The sequence below is a fragment of the Rhinatrema bivittatum genome, chromosome 6, assembly GCF_901001135.1.
Source record: "Rhinatrema bivittatum chromosome 6, aRhiBiv1.1, whole genome shotgun sequence".
In the NCBI taxonomy this organism is placed as follows: Eukaryota; Metazoa; Chordata; class Amphibia; order Gymnophiona; family Rhinatrematidae; genus Rhinatrema; species Rhinatrema bivittatum.
In genome coordinates, this window is record NC_042620.1 from 350,773,535 (window position 1) to 350,784,088 (window position 10,554).

Consider the following 10,554-nt stretch of genomic DNA (forward strand, 5'->3'; position numbering starts at 1 on the left):
CTGCATGAGACTAAATGCACAATTGAATCTTTATGGGTAGAAATCCCTTGTGTGTCGGGGAAGACTATAGTGATAGGAGTATACTACCGTTCACCTGGTCAAGATGGTGAGACTAACAGTGAAATGCTAAGAGAAATTAGGGACGCTAACCAAATTGGTAGTGTGGTAATAATGGGAGACTTCAATTACCCCAATAATGACTGGGTAAATGTATCATCGGTACAAGCTAGAGATATAAAGTTCCTGGATGGAATAAAAGACATTTTTATGGAGCAATTGGTTCAGGAACCGACAAGAGAGGGAGCAATTTTAGATCTAATTCTCAGTGGAGCACAGGATTTGGTGAGAGAGGTAATGGTGGTGGGGCCGCTTGGCAATAGTGATCATAATATGATCAAATTTGAATTAATGACTGGAAGGGGGACAGTAAGCAAATCCACGGCTCTCGTGCTAAACTTTCCAAAGGGAAACTTTGATAAAATGAGAAAAATTGTTAGAAAAAAACTGAAAGGAACAGCTACAAAGGTAAAAAGTGTACAAGAGGCGTGGTCATTGTTAAAAAAATACCATCCTAGAAGCACAGTCCAGATGTATTCCACACATTAAAAAAGGTGGAAAGAAGACAAAATGATTACCGGCATGGTTAAAAGGGGAGGTGAAAGAAGCTATTTTAGCCAAAAGATCTTCATTCAAAAATTGGAAGAAGGATCCAACAGAAGAAAATAGGATAATGCATAAACTTTGGCAAGTTAAATGTAAGACATTGATAAGACAGGCTAAGAGAGAATTTGAAAAGAAGTTGGCCACAGAGGCAAAAACTCACAGTAAAAACTTTTTAAAATATATCTGAAGAAGAAAGCCTGTGAGGGAGTCAGTTGGACCGTTAGATGCTCGAGGGGTTAAAGGGGCACTTAGAGAAGATAAGGCCATCATGGAAAGATTAAATGATTTCTTTGCTTCTGTGTTTACTGAAGAAGATGTTGGGGAGGTACCCGAACTGGAGAAGGTTTTCATGGGTAATGATTCAGATGGACCGAACCAAATCACGATGAACTTAGAAGATGTGGTAGGCCTGATTGACAAACTGAAGAGTAGTAAATCACCTGGACCAGATGGTATACACCCCAGGGTTCTGAAGGAATTTAAAAATTAAATTTCAGACCTATTAGTAAAAATTTGTAACCTATCATTAAAATCATCCATTGTACCTGAAGACTGGAGGATAGCTAATTTAAACCCCAATATTTAAAAAGGGCTCCAGGGGCTATCCAGGAAACTACAGACCGGTTAGCCTGACTTCAGTGCCAGGAAAAATAGTGGAAAGTGTTCTAAACATCAAAATCACAGAACATATAGAAAGACATGCTTTAATGGAACAAAGTCAGCATGGCTTTACCCAAGGCAAGTCTTGCCTCACAAATCTGCTTCACTTTTTTGAAGGAGTTAATAAACATGTGGATAAAGGTGAAATGGTAGATGTAGTGTACTTGGATTTTCAGAAGGCGTTTGACAAAATTCCTCATGAGAGGCTTCTAGGAATAGTAAAACGTCATGGGATAGGTGGCGATGTCCTTTCATGGATTACAATCTGGCTAAAAGACAGGAAACAGAGAGTAGGATTAAATGGATAATTTTCTCAGTGGATGGCAGCGAATAAACAGAAGTTAGAGTGTTTGTATTTTTAAATAGTCAGTCAGTAAGGCAGCTAGTGTGTTTATTTTTAAAAGTCTGTAAGGCAGCTAGTAAGCAGAAGTTAGTGTTTGTATATTAAAAACAAAAAAGTAGCCAGAAGCTAGAAATAAGCTAGGAGCAGTGTAAACCTAAGTAAAAAGGTTGAAAAGTTCAGTTCAGTTACTCACCTTGGAAAGGTGTTGAGGTAGTGTGATTAGTTTTGATTAGGTACCAACATTTGTTAATCAAGAGAGCAGTGAGTCACTGTGGCTGACTAACTGAAGTTAGACTGTTTGTATTTCCCAACCCACCCCGAGCTCATCCTTTAATTTATAGACAGGTGCCACTTAAAAAAAAAACCCAAAAAACCTTATTGAGAGTTTGATCGTTCCCCTGTAGGCCATATAGTGAATTCACTAATACATTTAAAGGACATTAATTAGACACATTCCTACTCCCATAGCAACCTAAAACCTAAGTAGAAACTGAACAAATTTGAGATGAAGGCAGCAGTCCAGTAGCAAGAGGGGGGCTTCCCAGTCTTTTGCATCGAGTATCACATGTATGATTTTTTACCCGCTGGTGAGAAATTGTACATGTGCATGCAATGCAAAGGGCTCCTGGCTCTCAGAGAACGAATCCGATCTCTGGAGGCTAGAGTGGCAGACCTGGAGGAGCTGAGGCAGACAGAGAAGTATATAGATGAGACCTTCAGGGACATAGTAGCCAAGTCCCAATTTCAGACTGGCAGCCCTGGTGCTGCCTTGGAGGAAGAAGGTCTCATGATTGGAGAGCATCAACCTGGTGCAGCAGGAAAGGATCCTGTAGCAAGGACCTGCTCTCCAGATGATGCATTGTCCTTTCGCACCGAGGATATCTTCCCAAGGCCTACTGCCCAGGTCGGAAGGGTTAGGTCGGCCATCATACTTGGTGATTCGATTATTAGGAATGTAGACAGCTGAGTGGCTGGTGGGCATGGGGATTGCCTGGTAACATGCCTACCTGGTGCGAAGGTGGCAGACCTCACGCGTCACCTAGAAAGGATTTTAGACAGTGCTGGGGAGAAGCCGGCTGTAATGGTACATGTGGGCACCAACGACAAAGGAAAATGTGGGAGAAAGGTTCTGGAAGCCAAATTTAGGTTCTTAGGTAGAAAGCTTAAATCCAGAACCTCCAGGGTAGCATTCTCTGAAATGCTCCCTGTTCCACGCGCAGGTCACCAGAGGCAGGCAGAGCTTCGGAGTCTCAATGCGTGGATGAGATTATGGTGCAAGGAAGAGGGATTCAGTTTTGTTAGGAACTGGGGAAACTTTTGCGGAAGGGGGAGTCTCTTCCGAAGGGATAGGCTCCACCTCAACCAGAGTGGAACCAGACTGCTGGCGCTAACCTTTAAAAAGGAGATAGAGCAGCTTTTAAACTAGAACAAAGGGGAAAGCCGACAGTCACTCATATTAATCGCATGGTTCGGAGAGAGGTATCTTCAAAGGATACTAATGATGCATTAGAATTAGGGCATCCCGACAGTGATAAGAAAAGTAGTCCAAGTGCCTGTATCTAAAAACTCACCTGAGTGTCTGTAACTAAAAACTCACCTTCCGCATGAGAGGCTTCTAGGAAAAGTAAAAAGTCATGGGATAGGTGGCGATGTCCTTTCGTGGATTACAAACTGGCTAAAAGACAGGAAACAGAGAGTAGGATTAAATGGACAATTTTCTCAGTGGAAGGGAGTGGGCAGTGGAGTGCCTCAGGGATCTGTATTGGGACCCTTACTTTTCAATATATTTATAAACGATCTGGAAAGAAATATGACGAGTGAGGTAATCAAATTTGCAGATGATACAAAATTGTTCAGAGGAGTTAAATCAATGGGAGGCACTCTTGCGCAGCGTCTAAGATGGCTGCCTGAATCCTTAGCTCCTCTAGACCGCGATCAATGCTTTGATTACATTCACTCATTTATGACTTGAAATCGCTCTGGAATTGCGGAATATACTTATCACGATGTCTACCACAAAATCAAATAAAATAGAAGCGGCGTTTGCTGCAGCCGCCGGATCTAAACGAGCAAAACAGGATCCACCAACTCCTGAAAGGACTGCAGCGACGAAGAACATGGCGTCGGCAGACCTAGTTGTGGTGGAATTAAAACAACTTAAGGATTTAATTCAGCATAATATAGAGGCTACGACGGCGATCCGCTCAGAACTACAGTCAATAGCACAGCAAACAGCGGGTTTTCAACGGAGATTGGAAGACGTTGAATCTCAGACGTCATCGCTTTTACTTACCATGGCTGCCCTTCCTAAGTTAAACGAAGATATGGCGCAGTTACATAAAGAAATCGAAGATCTCTCAAACAGGAACCAAAGGAATAATATACGCATTTTAGGTATTCCGGAAGGGGCCGAAGGATCTGATACAATTTCCTTCCTAACACAGATGATTCCAAGCTGTTTACAGGTAAAATTTGCTTCTCCCTTCGAAATTGAAAGGGCCCATCGCTTACCCGCTAGGATCCAACGGAATTCCAAATATCCCAGACCTCTTATTCTTAAAATACTACGATACACTCAGGTCGTGGAGATTCTTATGGTGGCAAAATCCCTTGCCCCTATACAATATCAGGGACATAATATCATCTTTGTCCCTGACTTTGCAAAGGCCACGGCGGAAAAACGCAAAGCTTTTTTAGCATTTTGCCCTAAACTGCAATCGATAGGCGCGCAATTCGGCCTGATGTATCCAGCACAGATGAAGATTACGTATAAAAATCGTACGCAACTCTTCCAACAACCGGAGCGACTGGCAGAATATCTTCTCACTCTAGAGGAATCAGAAGGTATGAATACTTGATTCTGGTGCTCATGATCCACCTCCGCTCTTGATGCGAGCTGCTCGTGTTTCGATCCGTGGAGGATGTGGATTTTTGTTCTCTTTTTTGGTTTCCTCTCAATCTGATGAGTGGTATTACATAGTGCTATGATTCCATAGCCTTCCTCGTGTCTGGAGTGACTTTTGGTGATGGCACCTTAGTCCTGACAGGAGGCTCAATTTGATATCTCACTGCCTTGGATGGCATTCCTTGCTGTTTTAGCATGACCCGTTTTACTGGGAAATGGGTCCCTTTTCTTTTTCTCTCTTCTTCTGGCTCTTCTAACAAGTGGACTTATATACCAATCCGCCTATTGCCCTAATGTACTGGAGACACAATACAATCAGTTTTATTTCGCTTTTGTCATTAACCATTCATTCGAATTTTTCAATCAGTCGACATGGCATCCACAAACAAATTTCTCCAATTCACCTCCCTGAATGTTGGGGGGTTTTCACATCCAATAAAAAGGAAAAAGATCTTGACATACCTACAGTCTCTGAAAACTGATATTGCTTATCTACAAGAGACCCACCTTAACGCGACTGAATCTGCTAAATTAAAGCAGCAATGGGTGGGACAAGTTTTCTTTGCCCCGGCATTTCAGAAGAAACGTGGGGTTGCGATACTACTTCACAAGAATTTAAATGCTCAAATCCTATATCAAGCATTTGATCCAGACGGCAGATGGCTTCTACTACAAGTAATGATTGCTCAGTTTACATACACTCTTCTAAACCTATATGCTCCAAACTCAGACGATCCTGCCTTTTTTCAATCGGTATTTTCCACTCTATTAGCACTTAATTACACATCTTGTGTTATTGGAGGGGACTTTAATCAGCCACTAGATCCCTTTCTGGACAAGAAGACAACTATTCGCCCTATGATCTCTAAATCCAGCATACAGTTAAGACATCTGATAGACTCTTGCGGGCTAGCAGACCCTTGGAGACTACTTCACCCTACAACCAAGGACTACACCTTTTTTTCTTTTCCACACTCCTCATACTCTCGGATCGACTTTTTTCTAGTTTCCAAATCTCTTCTATCTCAGATTCAATCTACTGGTATTTGTCCAATTATAGTATCGGACCATGCAGCCATACAACTTCAAGTTGAGTTAAACAATGCTCAGGTAATTGATCGTCAATGGCGCTTTAATTCAACATTGCTAGCGGATACATCTTTCCAAGCTTCTCTTAAAGAGAAAATAACGTAATTTTTTCAATTAAATGAATCCTCTGGAGTCTCACAGCCGACTATGTGGGAAGCTTTCAAGGCTACCATTCGTGGAGAAATCATCAGCTATTCCATACACACTAAGAAGGTTAATGCTGCTACTCTTCAAAAGCTACAAGATGATGTTGCTACTTTGGAACAGGTACATATTGCTTCTCCCTCTTCTTCCTCGCTTACAGCTCTTTTGAAAGCACGGTATAAATATAATTTACAATTAAGCTCACAAGTGAAATTGGGCATGTTTCGCGCTAAAGCCAACTATTATGCGGATAATAATAAATGTGGTAAACTACTTGCTAGTTATTTAAAATAGAGGGAAGAAAAAAAACATATCGCAAATATTTTGTCTCCGGACAAGCTAACTCTAACTAAGGATGATGATATTCTGCGAACCTTCAGTGATTTTTATGGCCAGCTATATCAATCAGAAACGGAGGCCTCCCTTACAGACATTGATCAATTTCTCTCCGCTATCCCACACCCGTCTCTATCCACGGAGCAAGCGTCTATTCTGGATGCACCTATCACAGTCACTGAAATCGAGTCGGCTATCGGATCCCTGTCTTGCGGCAAGGCTCCTGGTCCAGATGGGTTTACCACAGACTTCTATCAAGCCTTCAAAAAGGACATTACACCTTACCTTCATAATTATTTTTCATCACGTCTTGACTACATTAATGCGTCACATAACTTTTCAGATGCCTGCATAGTTGTGCTTCCAAAGCCAGGGAGAGACAAGAGAGAGGTTGCCAATTACAGACCTATCTCACTATTGAATACTGACTATAAGATTTTCACCAAAATTTTAGCAACCAGAGTTTCTCAAGTTCTTACTGGTCTTATTCATCCTGGTCAAACTGGTTTCATTAAAAACCGCTTAATTGCCAATAATACAAGGCTCTTCTTACATATTCAGTCCCAAACTTCTGTCCTGTCAAAGCCTGCGGTGGCCATCTCCTTAGACGCCGAGAAGGCTTTCGACCGCGTGGAATGGTCCTTTCTTTTTTCCTCCCTACATTGGTTTGGATTTGGTTCGACTTTCATTTCTTGGATTAGATTTCTATATCACTCTCCATCCGCTTATCTATATATTAATAATAGAAAATCTCCTCGATTTCATCTATATAGGGGTACAAGACAAGGCTGCCCGCTATCCCCTCTCTTGTTCAACCTGGCTTTGGAACCGTTACTCTTGGCAATTAGACAATCCTCCAAAATAGAAGGACTTCATGTTGGGGATGAGATGTATAAACTGTCCGCATACGCTGACGATGTCTTGCTGTTTCTTGTTAATCCGGAGTCCTCTATCCCTTCTCTTTTTCATTTGATTTCTGAATATTGTCTTGTGGAATTGGTGCTCCAGGTGAGGCCATTGGTCTCTGGATATAAGGTGAATTGGCACAAGACAGAGATGCTGCCTCTTAACATATTGGGGTTAACTGCTGATTATTCCTCCCTCCCCATTCAGAAGTTATCTAAGGAACTCAAATACCTGGGAGTATATTTCTCTATTGACATAGACACTACAATCAGTAAGTGTGAAGCACGTATATTAACTCAAATTAAAGAAACAACATTACGCTGGTCCCCTTTACATCTATCTTGGTGGGGTCGTTTGCACACCATTAAGATGGTTTTAGTCCCAAAAATAACTTATTTGCTTGCTATGCTTCCAATTTTTTTTTCACCAGATTTTTACGTACAAGTAGACCGCCTTCTATCCCGTTTTTTGTGGAAAAACAAGGCTCCTAGAATTGCGCTGGCTAAACTCAAAAAGACGATACGGGAAGGGGGTGTTAATTTTCCAGATATTCGTTTGTATCATCAGGCATACATGCTCCAACAAGGGTATCATTTTTTCGCTAACCACACATCTCCATTGGACGAGCCAAGCTGGCTTCCCTTAGAGACCTTTCTAATGCAACCATACCCTGCAGAATTCTACTTTGCGGTTCCGTTGCTGGCTAAATCCCAACCGAACCCCATCATACGAGCCCTGCATCAAGCTTTCCAAATTCTAGACAAGATACCTTACCCCGACTCCAGCCCTTGGCTTAGTTCAAGATATGCACCAATATGGGGTAATCCACATATCAAAATAGCGAATCGCCCTATTAGGTGGGCAGCATGGCAAGCACTACAGATATGGTTTATTGGTTCCATACTCCAGGACGCAAGTCTCCGTCCTTTCGAAATATTACAACGCAGGTTTCACTTACCCCGCACACAATTTTATGCTTGGCTACAGCTCAAGCACGTTATCCATGATTTATCCATGATTTATCCATGATTTATCTCCTGCTGTCTTGTCACTCCCACCCCCAGCCCTTGCAATATATTCCGAATTTGGTAAAAGGGGTCACTTAGCATCTCGAATATATAAGGTGTTTCAAGCGTTTGGCTCATCGTCTGGCTCTCTCCAAAGTCTGTATGACGTATGGACTGTTGATTTCTCTTATGATAATCCTAAGGTTAACTGGTCATACGTATGGAAGGTGGCAAACCGTATTTCATTATCTTCTAGCTTAACTCAAACAGCTTTTTTTGTCACCCATCGTGCTGTTTGGACTCCTTGGAAATTGCATAGAGCTAGACTACTACCCTCTCACCGCTGTTGGACGTGTTTGGCGGATAACAGTACTTTATCACATATGATCTTCCACTGCCCAATGGTAAATTCGTTCTGGCAACAAATTTGGCAAACCATTTCCCGAATTCTGAACATGTCTAAGCCCATTACTTGCCCCTTCTTGCAAACTACTTGACTTTTTCCTCACAGTGGCGATTCACAATATCCTTTCTAATTGGAAACACAGCGATAGGCTATCTGAACACCTGTGGTGGAATACGGTTTGTCTATATAGTAAATATGAACAATCTGCAGCGGTTAAGTATAACCGATTGGCATCATGGTGCAGGGTGTGGAAACCCCTTAATGACTATTAGGGATGTGAATCGTTTTAGGACGATTAAAATTATCGTCCGATAATTTTAATATCGTCTTAAACCGTTATGGAACACAATACAATAGAGATTCTAACGATTTATCGTTATAAATCGTTAGAATCGTGAGCCAGCACACTAAAACCCCCTAAAACCCACCCCCGACCCTTTAAATTAAATCCCCCACCCTCCCGAACCCCCCCCCCCCCAAATGACTTAAATAACCTGCGGGTCCAGTGGCGGTCCGGAACGGGCTCTTGCTACTGAATCTTGTTGTCTTCAGCCGGCGCCATTTTTCAAAATGGCGCCGAAAAATGGCGGCGGCCATAGACGAACACGATTGGACGGCAGGAGGTCCTTCCGGACCCCCGCTGGACTTTTGGCAAGTCTTGTGGGGGTCAGGAGGCCCCCCCCAAGCTGGCCAAAAGTTCCTGGAGGTCCAGCGGGGGTCAGGGAGCGATTTCCCGCCGCGAATCGTTTTCGTACGGAAAATGGCGCCGGCAGGAGATCGACTGCAGGAGGTCGTTCAGCGAGGGTTCCGGCGCCTCGCTGAACGACCTCCTGCAGTCGATCTCCTGCCGGCGCCATTTTCCGTATGGAAAATGGCGCCGGCCATACGCGTATGGCCGGCGCCATTTTCCGTACGAAAACGATTCGCGGCGGGAAATCGCTCCCTGACCCCCGCTGGACCTCCAGGAACTTTTGGCCAGCTTGGGGGGGACCTCCTGACCCCCACAAGACTTGCCAAAAGTCCAGCGGGGGTCCGGAAGGACCTCCTGCCGTCCAATCGTGTTCGTCTATGGCCGCCGCCATTTTTTCGGCGCCATTTTGGAAAATGGCGCCGGCTGAAGACAACAAGATTCAGTAGCAGGAGCCCGTTCCGGACCGCTGCCGTTCCGGACCGCCGCTGGACCCGCAGGTTATTTAAGTCATTTGGGGGGGGTTCGGGAGGGTGGGGGATTTAATTTAAAGGGTCGGGGGTGGGTTTTAGGGGGTTTTAATGTGCCGGTTTTGCGATTTTACGTTTTTTCGATTTTTCACGATTTTTCACGATATTTTACCCCCCCAAACGGCAACAATACGATTCCCTCCCCCTCCCAGCCGAAATCGATCGTTAAGACGATCGAGGACACGATTCACATCTCTAATGACTATATAACATCAATAGAATGAATGGTTTTTCTTGTTTTGTCTTCACTATTCCTTAATTTACTATAATCCTTGGCGAAGGTATAGACAGACTATCATGTTCCTTTTTTATGATAGGCACTTGGAACCTCTTTCAGCAAGCCTCTCTATCACTTTGTTCCTCGCTATGTCCTTACTCTTTCTACCCCTCTTCCTCCTCTCCCTCATCCCACTTCTCTTTCTCCCACATCCTTTCTTCTTTCTCTCCCTTTTTTCTGCCTTAATTTCTTTCTTCCTTTTCTCTTAGTTAAAACCAGAATAATATTGTGATGCATGTCCCTACTATGAACGATTCTTTTTTTTTTTTTTCCTTTTTCTGCATGTTCTAAACAGTGCTTGTTTAACTGTATTGGAATGTTTATTACTTTATGGTCATTGCATTACCCTGGTAATGTATATATTTTTTGGGTTAATAAAGAAAATTTAAACAGAGTAGTTAAATCACAAGCAGATTGTGATAAATTGCAGGAAGACCTTGTGAGACTGGAAAATTGGGCATCAAAATGGCAGATTAAATTTAATGTGGATAAGTGCAAGGTGATGCATATAGGGAAAAATAACCCATGCTATAGTTACACAATGTTAGGTTCCATATCAGATGCTACCACCCAAGAAAGAGATCTAGGCGTCATAGTGGA